Source organism: Planococcus citri, chromosome 2 (assembly GCF_950023065.1).
Source record: "Planococcus citri chromosome 2, ihPlaCitr1.1, whole genome shotgun sequence".
NCBI classification, from domain to species: Eukaryota; Metazoa; Arthropoda; class Insecta; order Hemiptera; family Pseudococcidae; genus Planococcus; species Planococcus citri.
The window spans coordinates 57,737,294-57,752,831 of record NC_088678.1 but is presented as its reverse complement, the minus strand read 5'-3'; the positions used below and the strand labels follow the sequence as shown (position 1 = coordinate 57,752,831).

General features: G+C 34.2%; 1 protein-coding gene across 8 annotated transcripts in view; it reads right to left on the bottom strand.

The window, feature by feature from the left end:
• Positions 1 to 15,538, bottom strand: part of Mef2 (myocyte enhancer factor 2) — a 112,554-nt gene that overhangs the window by 74,052 nt on the left and 22,964 nt on the right. The window contains exon 1 of one of the 8 annotated variants that reach the window (XM_065351612.1): positions 1,203 to 1,551. The exons of the other annotated variants lie outside the window; for them this stretch is intronic. The gene's annotated coding sequence lies outside the window, so the exon portion shown is untranslated. Of the gene's footprint in view, positions 1 to 1,202; positions 1,552 to 15,538 lie in introns of those variants that run through there. 8 annotated transcript variants of the gene reach the window in all.

The window sequence follows — 15,538 nt, the reverse complement described above, 5'->3', positions numbered from 1 at the left end:
TGATCAAATAAAAGTGGTAAATTTCAATAGAAAACTCTGAAAGCACACATCAATTTATGAATGCATAACAAGTTTGAAAAGTTTTTGCAATGTTCTGATGAGAATTGATGAAATATAAATTGAAGTGTCTGAAAATTCTAAAATATAAACGGGATTAGCAATATTAGTTGTTAAAGAAATTTATTCTTTTGCCATGATTAATTCACAAAAAATTGCCACTTCATTCATTTTGAAATTAAAAAAAATAAACAAGCGAAGCGAAAAAAAAATGAAAAATTCCAAAGATGCCTTGAAAAAAGAAAATGGGGGACATTTTCTATTAAAAATTAACTTTAGTAGAACTTCTCGAAAAAGAAAGCCTCCCCTATCTAAAAGCTGAACTTTCACAAGATTTATACATAGAATCAACAAGACTATAACACTATTATACACATCGCAGAATCAATAAATTTATCTCGACGATGTACTAAAATTTCACTAGCAATTGTTCGATAATTCGTCGGAAAAAAATTCTACCCAAAAAATGTTTCGAAAAAATGATGAAAAGCGATCATCATCGCAGAACAGAGAGAAAATTCGCTTGAAAATACCGCGTGTTATACCTATGGGCCGACTTACGTAATTTAGCAGAGAGAAAAAAATATTATATATGTCAAAGAGAGAGACGAAAAAACGCATCCGAGTTATTAGAAGTTCATTATCATTATCAACAGCGCGCGTATACCGGTAATGAACAGATGGTACGTTAAATGCATGAACAAACAGACAGAATTGCCATTATCAATGAAAATTTCGCGCGTATGAAAGAAACGGCGCACACCAACTCCGCCATCATTACTAACACACATGGCAATCTTATCATCTGCTGATTGCAATGACGCTAAGTCCTAAGTGTCGCGACATCTTACAAATTGTCGTATTATAAATTCGCGACGAGCGAACAATTGCCAAATGAAGGAAAAATTTATAATTACGAACGCGTGAATTTTTTTCCATAAAAATTTTCGCGCGATATAAAAACATGACGACGGCGACGTCGCATCGCGGCGCATCGTACGCCATCGTTCGTCGTATACATATAATTTTTCAATTTACAACCTTGAAACGCGCTCTAGCATTACAGGTAAAAATTATTATATGACAGGGACCGCTATTTTCCACCTGTTAACATAAGTTTAAAAACATCTATCACTGCCACATACCAACTTTATTTCCAAATGTACGAAAAAATTCGACACCGTCGTCGCCGCCGCTGTACCGTACACATTTAATTCATTAGCGACATGCGCCACCGCCACCGACACTGACACTGACACCGCCAACCAGACCCCCCGGTACCGCTCCCAGGTCCGATCACAAGTAATGCTCCGCCAAGGACGTATCGCAATGGCTATCGTTGATGGTGATGGCGATGGCGCTTGCAATCATCTTCCCAAGAAGCAAATTCCTCATCTCAGCAGCTCCCTCTTTTTTCTCCTCCTCTTCTTGTTGGTTGTCGAACGAGAGGTGGACAGGAGACGGAATCCCTTCGCGGAAACACGTACACGGGAAACTAACCTCATTTGAGCGTCCAGTCGTAGCGATAATACGAAGCTCCTACAGATGGTCATGTTGTCTTGAAAACAGCAGAGAAGATTTCCCGCGATCATCCCGAAAGAAAGGAAAACACCAAACAAAACACACCACCAACATAAGTGTCGCGCCGCACCAGCACCATCATCGCGTATTTAACCTTAAACTTGCAACGACCTCGAACTGGTTTTTACTGGACGACGTCGACGTCGCTATCACCATCACCATCACCACGCGGACCGGCCACGTTATACCGCAGGTCACGCGTACTCGGTCAACTTCGACATCAGCATTTCTGCGATGCAACAGACATACGAACGACAGATCGATCCATTGATCGATCGCGATACGCGATTTTCTCGCCGTTTGATCGCGAACGGATCCACATCAACGACGCATTCGCCGTGCATAGGAATACAAAAAGCGTACAATTAACAAAAAGCACAACTATGAGAATAACGGTTGCAGGCCAATATTAGAAATTTACCAGGACGACCGAAAGAAAAAGAGAGAAAGAGAGAGAGATGCGTTATTTCTGGCCATTTATTTATAAAAGAAAGTTAAGTATAGAATCTTGAAAGAAACTAGTGTATAGTATACTATAAATGAGCACCAGCACAGCAACACATACACATTTAATAACAAATACATGTACATATTCAAAGCTCGCTTTCCCAATGCGAACGATGCTTGTGCTGGTGGTAGTCGCAGGGCAGAACATCATCGAAGAGGAGCGGCCAGCCCAAAAATATCACAATTCTAAAATACAATTTCGCCCTCCTTCAACCCGCCAGTCTGCACCACCGAGACGATCGACCATTTGCCAAATCTTCCGATGGGTATTTTATTATATTGTATATAACGTCAATTTTATTATCGTGTCTGTCAAACGAATCGTTCATCTCTTGGCCAATGCCAATGGCCGCTGCATTGCTGCGCTTCATCGTCGATATTCTGTACTATACATACATGCATCCTACATGAGATCAGTTCCATGCACATTGCACATTTACAAATTTACACTGTGTAAAATCTACCCCTCAATTTTCTTATAAGTTGGTACGTCATACAGCGTGCTTCGGATAACAAAGTTTACAATTTTCCGTCCATCGTACACCTTCGTGCATTTTTCATTCGCTATATTACGAATTTACTCGTAAATTGCACAACGCACATGGGTACGAGTACGTTACGTACACATGACATCGAACCATTTACCCACTTCAAAAACATCGCCAATTCAACGTGCGCACATAGTAATTATTATTCTGCCATCTAACGAAAAAGGCGGAGTGCCGGGTAAAATACGAGACAAATTATACACCCAGTTGAGGGATCTCATATCTACTTATTTCGTCAATCAAATCGATACTTCCTTATTCCGTGGCAAAGCGCACCTTCTCAAAATTTACATACCCCGCAATAGTGTAGGCAAAAAATATGCTCATCAATCGAAGCTTTTATAGTATATCGCGGCTCAATTTGATTCATGGAAATATCACAAGCAGTCATTTGTATGCATTTCTAGAAGCCTAGTGAAGTCATGAAGGTGATTTTGCAAAAAAGGACTTTCAAATTCATTTCAAGTACATACATACTTAATTTCTCCTTCAATATTTTCAACGTTGAACCCGTGAAAACCCACTGAAATTCGGTGAAAAGATTGCAACAGGCAAAAAATCAGCGAAATTGACTGAAAACACAGTGAAAATTTTTCATACATTTTTCGGTGATTTTTACGGTCTTTCAGTAGTTTTCTGGCACCTTTTTTCTAACGATTAACAGTTTCCATTATTTTTTTTAGTAAATACCTAATTTTCATTCATTTTACAGCGTTTTCACTAATTTTTTTTAACAATTTCCATCAAGTTGCTCAAGTTTTGAGCAAATTTCCCCAATTTTTTGACGATTTTTTTCGTAAATATTCTAGTCACTTTTCATCAATGCTCTCGTGATTTTTCATCAACTTCTATCAATTTTGCATTGTTAAATGTAATTCACTAATTCTTTAGTATTTTTTCAATTTTTTAAGATTTTCACCTTACCTAATTTTTCTGGCAACTTTTAGTACCTACATTTTTTTTAGTGTTTTTTTTCCTACTAATTTTCTGCAGCGATTTTTCACTTATTTTTACACCGGTTTCACTGATTTTCTAATTAGTAATTACATATATCTTTAACTAACAAGGGAACCTCCATAACTCGTCAGCTCTGATTGAACTGAAATTTGGCTCACTGAAAGAGCATGTCAGCAAAACTTCAAACCAAATTTTCAGCTACCGAAGTTGATTATGTACAACGCCAACGCTTCCTGGAGCAATTTGAAATTGCTAGAGAAAAGTCAACTGTTGCTGAAGGCTCCAGATCGGCACAAGAATGAAGGAAATCGATTCGGTGGGTCGACTTATGGAGGTAAGGCGAAGTTTCGAGTCATTTATTGCAAACATTGTCAATTTTTGAACTTTTAAAAATTTGAGATTTTTTGATTTGTAAAAAAAGAAAACAGTTTTTGTAAAAAATTATAATACACCAACAGGGCCATTCCATGCCAAATCGGCGGATTTTTGCACGAGGGGTCTTCGATTTTTTTTCAAAATCAGATCATGTGTAGAGGTCATCAAACGATTACGAATGACGCAAACCGGACATTTTTTCGATTTGTTATTTTGGCGGAGCAGTGGGGCTTCAAAGTTTTCCAAGTCCAAAATGGACGAAAATCGAAAATTCAGTTGCAAATTGCTCCGGTTGCACGTGGTATAGAATTTTGAACTTTTTTTCAAATTGTAGTACTTTGAGAGGGTAATCGACGAATGATGTCAGAATCAGTGTTGCCGCTTTCAAAAACAAAAAAAAATCGATTTAAAAACTTATAATTTAAATATATAACCATGATCTTGGCGAGTAAAAATTTTGAAAAAATTCTCAGTTTTAGTCCTTTTTATGTAGCATAATTTATCGAAAAATTGGACTGGAATTTTTTTTCATTTTCGAGAAAAAAAATTAAAAGTTTTACACTTATTGCAAAAATATCATCAGAAACCTAAAAAATGAAAATTTTTGCATTTTTGAGATATTTTACGAATGTGTAGACGAACATGTGAAAAAATCCCCCTCCCCCATTAGTCAACGAATTGACGAGAAATACCATTTTTCGTACTATAATAATTTTAATAGTGAAACATATTGAAAAAATTTCGTCTTCACAATTTATTCAAAAGATTTTTCACCAATTTATTAACCATTTTCATTGATATTTAAAAAAATGGATTTCACATTTTCTATGTAGTTCTGTTTCACCAATTCTAAATCAGTTTTTACTGATTTTCACAAATTATTCGAGTGATTTTTCACTAATTTTCAAACAGTTTTCACTGATTTTTTTAAAAAGTTTAGATCAACAATTTGACTCGCCAAATGAATGAATCTGAAACAGTAGATCACATTTTTGAAATAAAAACGAATTTTTTCATTACTTTTTCATTTTTTGAATCCGAAAAATCCTAATTTTTGAGATCCTGAACTTATCCTACTCGAAAGTGGTCTCGAATCTGATTCCGGTTACATTAGGGAGATGTAGAAGCAATTTAGAATGTTTTTAATACGAGGGCGCCATTTCCCATACAAAGTTAGGTTGGGGGCAATCGGGAAAACCATTTTTTTTTCTCAAGTCCTATTTTGAAGATCCAGTTTCACTCCTTTATCCGGAGTTCGCAAATTCTTCATGGGACTCTTCTAACCCAAAATAAACCGTTTCTATAAATTTATTCAAAATCCGTACATGTTTTTAAATTTAAGACTAGCTCGAGTTCGTGACAATTTCGAAAGGTCACTTCGTAAGATATTCAAAAGCGCATGTGATCCAGCATTTCAATGGATTCATCACCGATAAAACCATCCTTCAAATAAATTTAGAAAAGATAACACGAATTATTGCTTCGATGGGTAAAATTTTGCCATTGAAAAAAAATTGTCGCAAATTCACCGCTGAAATCACGCGGTAGTGCGGTACGAGTAAAGTTACCCACGATTCAGCTCATTTGAAAAATTCCCTCTATTACGACCTTGAAATTAAACTTGTAGTTACGCAGATATTACGAGTACAAAGCTATCAACAGCGTTCCAATATCGCCAAATTTTTGAAAAAAAAAATTCCGTCCGATTAATATTATCTATCTCTTTTTACCAGGTGTTTAATAGCTGTTTAATTGTTATCGCGTACCTATGCGATTACGCTCTAGAGTAATGGCATTTGCGCGAATGCACACGTATGGTACATTTACTAGATATATTGTCGAAAATGTGTATATGGATCGACTCGTTCATGTTTGTGTACGTATCAGATGTGCAAATATTAACTTTATTTCTCATTGATATATAATTTCATTTTTCCCTTTTCACATTTTCATGCATAATTGTTCAAAAGAGGCTAGCGAAAAAAATTTTCACCTCGGTAAAAATATGTTCAGTAGGCAGATTATAATATAAAATTTTTTAAATTCTAAATTTCTAATTCGTCGTCGCACGAAATGATTTTCAATAGCATCGTACACATACATATAAGTAAATATACTTCGGAGAATTTCAGGTTAATGTGCGGTGATCTGTTGCAATTATATCACCGGCGAGTTGAGATTTTCACGTGGATGAGAATGGGAGAGAGGTGAAGAGAAAGAAGACAGACGAAACATTAATTAGGGTTTTGACGAATACAATTGCCTGATAAAGAAATACATCGAATTAAGGTTCAAAAAAATAATAATAAATGTTATTTTGTTTGAAGTACCTAATAAGATACACACGAACGGTGTTGATCGAAAATTTTGATTACCTTTGAGGACGTATTTGTAAAAAGTTCATATATGATTCGTTTCAAGTTTTTTTTTTTTTTTTTGTTGCAAAAGTCAATGTAGATCAACCAACAAAGTGAATCACGACCAAATTAAACCCACAATTTTCGAATTGAAAAAAAAAAACAAGTTCCAATTATGTACCTACTTTTTATTCCAAAATGAAAATACATACATTTAATTTATTCGATTAGATATTTCACGAAAATACCAACAGTTTTGTATTTAACTGGAAAATAATCACGTGAAATTAATTACCAATGAACCCCTACGAGTGGTAAAAAACAGAAAAATAAATAAATGCTTGAATGAAATTGAAAATCGTACATACATACCTACGTATACCTAATGCAAAAAGTCAGAAAAATAAGCACGTAAATTTTCTCCTGATATGTAGGATAGAAATCCATTTTCGATTCCACTGAGAAATATACCTACCTATTGGAAGTTTTTTTTTTTTGGTGTAATTTCAAATCAAATGGCAGGTAATTTCGATTACTTTTTTCAACCAATTGTTTCGATTCTCTTTGGAATTCCTACTTTATTCGTTTAGCCAATTCCAAAATATGATTAAAAATGACCCAATGACGTTTTCTCTTTTAGCTTACCTACGTACAGAATAAACGGATGAAAAATTACATTTGTTCAAATTCTCGAATAAACAATTGTAAATAAAATTTCTAACAAATCACTGGTTCAATTCAAATGAAACTTTGATGACGTAAATAACGTATGCCTGTTATTTTTATGAATTTTGAACCCAGAGGCTTGGAAAGGATTATGAGAGCGATGAAATGCCAAAAATTGTAATTTTCAAATCTTCATCAATTACTCGTAGAATTATCCCTTCAAAAATGTTCCAAAGATTTCAACATTTTCTAAGAAAATGGAACTTTAAAAAAAGTCAAAAACGTAAAAATTGTCATGTTTTGATTTTCAAAAAAATAAAAAAAACATTTATTGTATTTTCTACTCATTCAAAATCTCATTAGTCATTACGATACTGCAGCTAAATGAAGTTGAACTCTTAAAGAATATCAGTTATGGGCTGCTTACTTATTAGAAAGGGTTGACAACTCGCATTCCATGGTCTGGACAGATCTTCTTCATTCATATCATCACAAGGGTGCATTTTACCGAAAAATTAACCCACGAGTACGAGTATGTTCAAAAATATTCCTGACCGAATTTTCGTTCCGAAAAGTTCAAAACTAGGTCAAAATTTTTTTTACGAATTTATCAATTTTCAAGTTTAACAATCCTCTCTCCAACCATATTTACATTTACATATTTGAAAATGTTCCGAACTCCCTGGATATAGGAAAGTTTACTTAATTGCATAGAATGATAACGTAGAGAGTACAAAACTATCAAGAGAATTCGACTTTCTACGTAAAAAATACAAATCTAATGAAAGTGGTGGTTGATTTTTTTTCAACACAAAAAACTGAAAATTACCTTTCATTTTTTCAGGTAATTTTCCACATTTCATAACTTTTTAATGCTTATTTGAAAACTAAAGGTGCAATCAGATCACACTTATAACTTTTGCTCATGAAGGTAGAAATCCAAAATGATTTTTATTAACTCTATATGCATTGCATACAATACGTATCTGAAAGGTTTTGAAGGGGGAAGTGGTAAATAAACAACAACAACAATAACAGTTTTTCGAAAACGACCTAATTTTGAAAATCTACGGCTCATAGGTCGCCAAAAATCATAAAATTCTCAACTGACCACAAAATTTTCAAGTATACTTGACCAAAAAAAAGTAATAAGAGAGTGAGAAAAATTATAACTCAAACATTTTTTTCGAATTTTAACACAATTTTTTTTAGAAAACGCTGATATTGACAAAATTTATAACTCCTAACCACAAAAAAATGCCCATCATGAAAATAATTGAATTGTATTTGTATCTACTCACAAGGAAGGTTATCGCAACTGGCAAAAAATTTGTGAACCAGACAAAGCTAAATCGAAAGAGATGGCAAAAATAATCACCTGCAGCCAAAATTTCAGGAAAAATTCATTGAGAATTGGCTTATCCATGGTGAAAAGGTTTTTTTAAAAAATACTTTTGCCAAATATGTACGAGTAACTGAAGTTTTTTATGTCGGAGGGAGGAAAGAGCAAATATTGATCTGAAAAAGCTGCAATTTTTACTACCTCCATCTTTTTAAAAGTAATTTCAGATTAGTTTCATCGTAGGTACATATTTTATGCTTCATCAAAAACTTTAAAGCCGACTCAGCCTAATAAACATTCCACTTCGTGATTCAATTTTTTTCATTTTTAAAACTCTTATTGGGATAGAAAAATTCGACAGACCGATTTTTTCAAAATTTTACTTTTATTTACCCCGCCCCCTTCCCCCCACTGAACATTTCAAACCGCAAATACTCAATTATCATTTTTCATCATCAATCTATCGAGCAGAAAATAATTCGAATCATCAGACGCGAATCAACATCTCTCTCTACGTAATTTTCACTTCTTGGAAAAACACACATGCATACGAAAGTACGAAATACTGGAAAAATAGATACACTAGTCAGATATCATGTTGATCTATCTCGCGATAGGTTGGGCGAACTACACGAACACGCTACCTATCTTACGTATAGTACTAGTCTAGAATAGTGGTATGGCATTGAAACTGGTATCATCATTTTTCTAGTTATTTAAATTATTCTCAAAATTATTTTAACGTGTATTTCCTGGTTGCTATACCGCAGTCCGAGATACACATTATTATATACGAGTATCGAATTAAAAAAAAATTGCTGAAAAAAATGAATAGGCAAATAAAGAGGCGCGCGAACTACTGAAATATGTAATACAAAATACTGCGCGAAGTGTTTCACCGTTTCAAAATTTACTCGTAATTGGACGATAATAACAACAATAATATTATTAGCGTAATCGTCGATGTGTATTACACGTAAATGCGATAGTGTTGGTAGTAAATATATACAGCACGACGACTCCGGTCTCCCACCCCCAGTTGAATTTCAAAAAAATATATATATATCACCAATTTACCAGTAAAACGAGATTTTTCGGTACTTTTGAACGTTGCACATGTAGGAGCCGGTATAAATTGATTTTTTCGCCGTATTTCGACTGAAAAAAATCGTCGAAGTTGTGCATTTTACGAGATTTTTTTAGATTTTTTTTCTTTTTATATTCTATTCGAGTTTCGTAGTCTACTAAAGAAAGATACATATTACATAGGTACATATGTAATGTACTTTTAATAAAAGCTAAAGCTACGAGTAAATCTGGGATCATGAGTACTGAGTGACTGCTGTGCTGTGTATACTAAAAACTCGAAGAAATACCGGTTTCAGGCGCTGGCGTTTAACCCGTTTTTCTCTGTCCTCCTCACCCCAGTCACCAATGCTACCTTACGTTACGTTGTTGTGTTTACCAAGCTCTCGGTGGTAAATTTTGATGCAATGTGGAATTTTCCCGGAACGCAAATCTAGTCCCTGTTTCCACGTCTATGGCTGGCTGGAGGAAAGTACCGGTGATTTTTGTAGCGATTGCGTAATCCCTCTCTCGTGTATACATAGTAGCTCTTTCGAGTATAGGCTATGTATTCGACGACAGACGAGATGAGGTTAGAAATTACGACCTTGACGAATTGCGAATATCGCGATATTGCGAGATGGAGAATTCGAGATACGTAAATGCGATGAAATTTTTCTCGCTTTTGGGGAGCACCCAAAGTGCTCCAAGACGTACGGCCACGATCGTCAAATTAACGACGTTGTTTTTACCATTAAAAGCGTATGTGTGTGCTGTATGGTGTGTTCTCTGGTTGTATATACCGTATACGGTTGCAGCAGGCCTTTACTTCTTATACCCGGCGTAAAAATCTTAATACCCCGACGAGGATGGAGCAGCGTGGGTAATATTAAAAACGAAACACACGTGGTGAAATTGGACCGCCGCACCGTATTATCACCGGCCGAGGGGGCCGCGACGAGTGTGGCACGCTTCGTGCACGTGTCAAGATACTCTCTGCTAAGGCGCTCCGTGTGTTGTGTACTGTACCAACTGCAGCTATCCGATAATTCGTCACGAATTACGGGTTTTACTCTAAGATTTTAGTATTCCAGCGAAGCTGCCATGTAGTCATTAAGAAGTCGAAATAGTTATACAGAGGTGGCTTGGTGAAAGGTGGTGGTGCCCCTGTAGCGGCTGCTCTATCAGCTTCTACTGCTGTTTCATTTCAATGAAGAAATTTCAAGAGGTATTGATTCGAACGCGCGTTCTCGCGGGCTCGCCTGTCGTATGATAATTTCAAATTCATAATACAAAATGGGTAGTGATTTTTCATACGGTTTAAGCCACCTACCGCGTCGAAGTGCCAACCTGCCAACGGTTCGTCGTGTCCGTTGCGCTACGAATCTTCGTAGGTATTATCTTGGTCAATAGCTCGTAATGGAATTCATCAGAAATGATCGCCAGAGTATTGCCTTCAGGCGAAAAGGAGTCAATTTTTAATGAATTTGAGCTTATGAGGGACGAAACTTGGAGAAGGGAGCCAAAGCGAGATTCGAACTCAATTTTTTACAAAAAAAAAAAAAATAATAAAAATAACTTCAAGTACCTACAAATAACTAAGAAGTTAGAAAAAGTAACCAAAAAACATATAAAACGTGTGCAAAACATTTTAACGTAGAAAAAAAATCACCAAAAAAAAAACAAAATCTTTTTGATTTAAAATGAAAAAAAAATTACGAAACAAGACGTTCCAATTAAAATCTGAAACTTGATCAGTATTTTGGAAATTTTTGCAAAAAGCAGGACTTTTTGAAAAATATTAGCGAAATTTTTACAATTTTTTCCAAAATAGTGAGACTATTTCGCAACTTTTTAGCAAAAAGGCCAGATTTTTTGGACCTTTTTTGGAAACAAAAATGAAACTTTTTGGAATTTTTGTGGAAAAGTGAATTTTTTGGACATTTTTCAGTAAAAAACGATGTTTTATGGCAATTGTGATAAATGGCGAGACTTTTTGCTATTTTTGGCTGAGTGCGAGACTACGGCAATTATTTTTAATAAGTTTTGAAAAAATACCTTGGTGAAACTTTTTAGTAAAAAAGTGTGACGCTGGAAACTTATGGAAGATGATGAACATTTTCTCGTTTTTTCAAGTAAATAGCGAGACTTTATAGAAATTTTGCTACCAAACAATCATTTTTCCAATTTTTGGCGGAAAGCAGGACTTGGATTGGCAAAAAGGGATGCTTTTTCGCAATTTTTGTAGAAAAAAGGCGAAACTTTTTCGGAACTTTTTGCGAACAAGCGAAATTTTTGGCAAAATTTGGCAAGAAATAAGACTTTTTGACAAATTTGACAATAAGCGTGACTTTTTGCGACATTTGGCAGAATTTTTGAACATTTTGTTTAGAAAGGTAACTTTGTAACCAAAATTTTAAAAAGCAACCAAACGTGTAACTAACCGCGTAGTCTTGCCAATGCAACAAATTTTTTGGAAATTTTCGTAGGTATACTTCATTCTTTTGGAACAAAAATCTATAACCCTCCCCCCTCCCTAACTTAATTCAGTGTCTAACAGAATTTCCAAATCTAAATGCGAGACTTTTAAGAAATTTTTACAGCACTTCTGACAATATAACATACTTTTCTTACTCATTTTACCCCTCCCCCCCTCAAAAAAAGAAAAAATGGAAATGTTTATTATTTGATGTTTTACACGACGTTTTTCAATAATTCGGAATTAAATCATTTCACGATTTTTTTTCTCCTTTCAACACTATTTCGTTAAATACAAGACCTTTTCAGCACATTTATCACTTGCTAGCCCTGTGGAACATCTTCCAAAAATGTTTCTTCAATTTTGTTTAGAACATACGAGCATACATTCTTTGCTTATAAGTACATAATTCAGACGGCGCCGACCGGAGTTTCTAATTTGACTCGATCAAAATACGACTACGTAAGTTTGAAAAATTTATGAACTCAAACTGACAAAAAAATTAAAAATTATAATTTTGTACTTTGAAAAATAAACGCGCATTTGCCTTGACAGAGACAAAACAATAATATCAGCAATAGCACAAAATTAAATTTTACGCGTATTCAGCAATAAATCTCTGAAAAATACGTATCAGCAATAAATTACGAAAAAACTCCGAAAAAGTGAGAGCATTTTTGTTCAACTCTTAAAGATCACAGAAGTGCACATCATCGTGTTTTTCCAACATCACAGTTCCTTCAAGATGAAGAATCTTCAACTTTTCAAGCAGAAACCTATCATATCAGCTCGCAGTTTTTAGTGATTTTATGTTTAAAAAATATTACACAATTCTTAAATTATTTTATATAGAAAATCAAAAAAATCTCCAAATCGTTCCGAAAATCAAAGAAATGACGAATTATGTAAGTAAGTATTTGTAAGTTCGATAAATTCATAAAAATGCATCCAGAATGCTCACTATAGTTCATGTACCTAAGCTACGTGCACAGAAAGTTGGGCAAACGAGTACAAAAATAGAAAGAAACCGTCTTACAGCATATTACGCACGTTAGACCTATGCTAGCTAGCTCCTTTTTGTTTCTTGCAAAGGCAACCTCATTAACGATACTGTTGAATGGAAACGTATACTCTCAATCAAGTAGGAGAAATTACAAGTTTGAGAAAATTATGAGAGGTTGAGAAGTATTTTCTCATACATCATTTTCCAATTCAGTATCATTCGTATTGGGAAAATAAACCTTCATGATTTGGTCAGGAATGACAAAAATCATCGATTGCATTTGAAGCTGAGAAATTACGAATTTCCGAATGAAGAAAAATTTTACTTTGACATTTATTACGAACCAGTTTTACACAGGATGTTCAGTAACACAAAAAAAAAAGGTCGAAAAAATATCTAAATTATACTTTGCACTCTCAAAAGCAAAAACAGCTTAAATGACAATATACGAGTAGACCACATGACTCACATATATTTTTATAAATTAAAAAAAATAACTAAGTATACCATTTTTCACGTAAAATTTTCATTACGCTTAGCTGGTTATTTTTTCCCTTTTTTTGCAAACAATTAACCAGAAAAATTTTCATCAAAACCGTTCATAATTTCTTTAAAAGGTGAAATTAAATTACCCAAAAAGGCTCACTATTACGAAAGTTGAACCAAAAAATAAAATAAAAAAGATACCGAATTCTCAAATTATTTCGTGGGATGAATTCGGAAGGCAAAAAGTTCAAGGTTGAAAAATAACAAAAAAACACGTCTTCATTTCCTTTCTTATCCGCAACATTTCAATTCGATATAAAAAAAAGAAAAAGGTATACTAAGAACGAAAAAAAAAAATTCATTTTTTAACTTTCATTTTCCCCATCAAATTTTCACTTGAAACACGCCTCGAGCAACACGTAGTCTATACCTACAAACATCTCTTACAACGACGATGTTGAAAAAAATCTTTCGAAAAATCCATTTAAATTGAAACAAAGGTTCGACTGAAATAATTAAAATGTCGGTTGTTTTCGTAGCTGGTTTACACGCCGAATTTCCAATACCTATTAGCTTATTTCAAAATGAAACCATCTAGTAGCCAAAACACGACCGTGGAGAAAATTTTATTAAATCTACCCATTCTTATCGAACACCCAGTCTGTGTAAGTTGACTCCCTTCGCATCATTTCCTATTTTCAATTAATTATATCGCAGAATAAGATTTGTACCGAGACGCGGGGACGCGCGGATATTAATTAAAATTCAATTCCAAACTCATCACATTTGAGTATTTTGTAATCACGTCTAGATATACAAAAGAAGTAACAAACGACCAAATATTAATTCGGCGAGTAAATTAAAAATATCGATTTTATTCCAGAGACTTGGTGTAATATTATTCTTCGAAGCGAAAAAAAAAATTATAATTAATTTCCACAAATCATTCCGATATCGTACAGTTTTACGAGTAATTCATTCCGCGACCGGCTCGAGCCGAGATTTTGGGCATTTTTCCTCGACGAGGGGTGTAATTTCCTTAACATTCGTATACCTATACCTATACTATAATACTTTTTATTGTTGTTAACAATTCGATAATGTAATTCGTCAACTTGATAATTAGTTTGTTGGCACTGAAATCGTTTCTTTAGTCGGTAGAGAAACCGGTTTCTCGGCACGCACGATATCGGCTATTAAAATCATTATTACCGTTTTAAAATGTTCCAAAAATTTGTGTAAAAGTATCTACTTCTCGTTTATAAACAAAGCTAAATTAAGTTGGCGTTAAATATATATTTTTTTTCAAAGCTTAAAATTGTTTTCTTACAATAACGAGCTTCTTGGAAGAAAATTCATGAGAGAGGACGGAAGGAGAGGAGAAAACTGCACCATATAAATATCTGCTTGCTCTAAAATATCAACTCTGCGGCTAATTTCAAGTCAAAAGCTCCAAGGACTATAGCGGAAAAGCGTGACTAGCTTTTCCAGTTTATATTCTACTCCTTCGTTTCACTTCTTTTAATTTTAAACCTATACGTTCCACCTTCGGCGTATCAAACTTTTTAAATATTTCAGAACAAAAAAAAAACAGTCAGCAAATTATACAAACGACAACTTTTAAATAAAATGACATTTCATTTCATTACACGAAACGATATTCTATCCTTATAATCGGTATAGGTATATTAAATGTATTCGAATATAAGGTGTGAGGGAAAAAAAAACAACGATTCTAACGTTAAAACAAACGCCTTAAATTATTAATAATTCAATTCGGAAGAAAGTGCTCGACGATGAATTACAGCTGATTTCAGAATTGTTACTAATATCGAAAGGAGAGAGACAGTAAAATCAATACCATTGTTGTAACAAAGAACCTTTTCAAAAAATGAAAAACAGTCACGCGGTTCACCCGCAAAGGCCAAGGTAAACTAATCTATTTCTCGTATATCCTTCGAGAACTTCGATGACGTCAAAAACTTATATACATTTAATATAGCTGATTAAATAGAATGAACAAAATTCCTTCTTCCTTTTTCAATATTAATAAATAATTACTCCCTTCTATCGTCGTCTTTGTGAATAACCATGCGGTCAGTCCGTTTCGGAAAT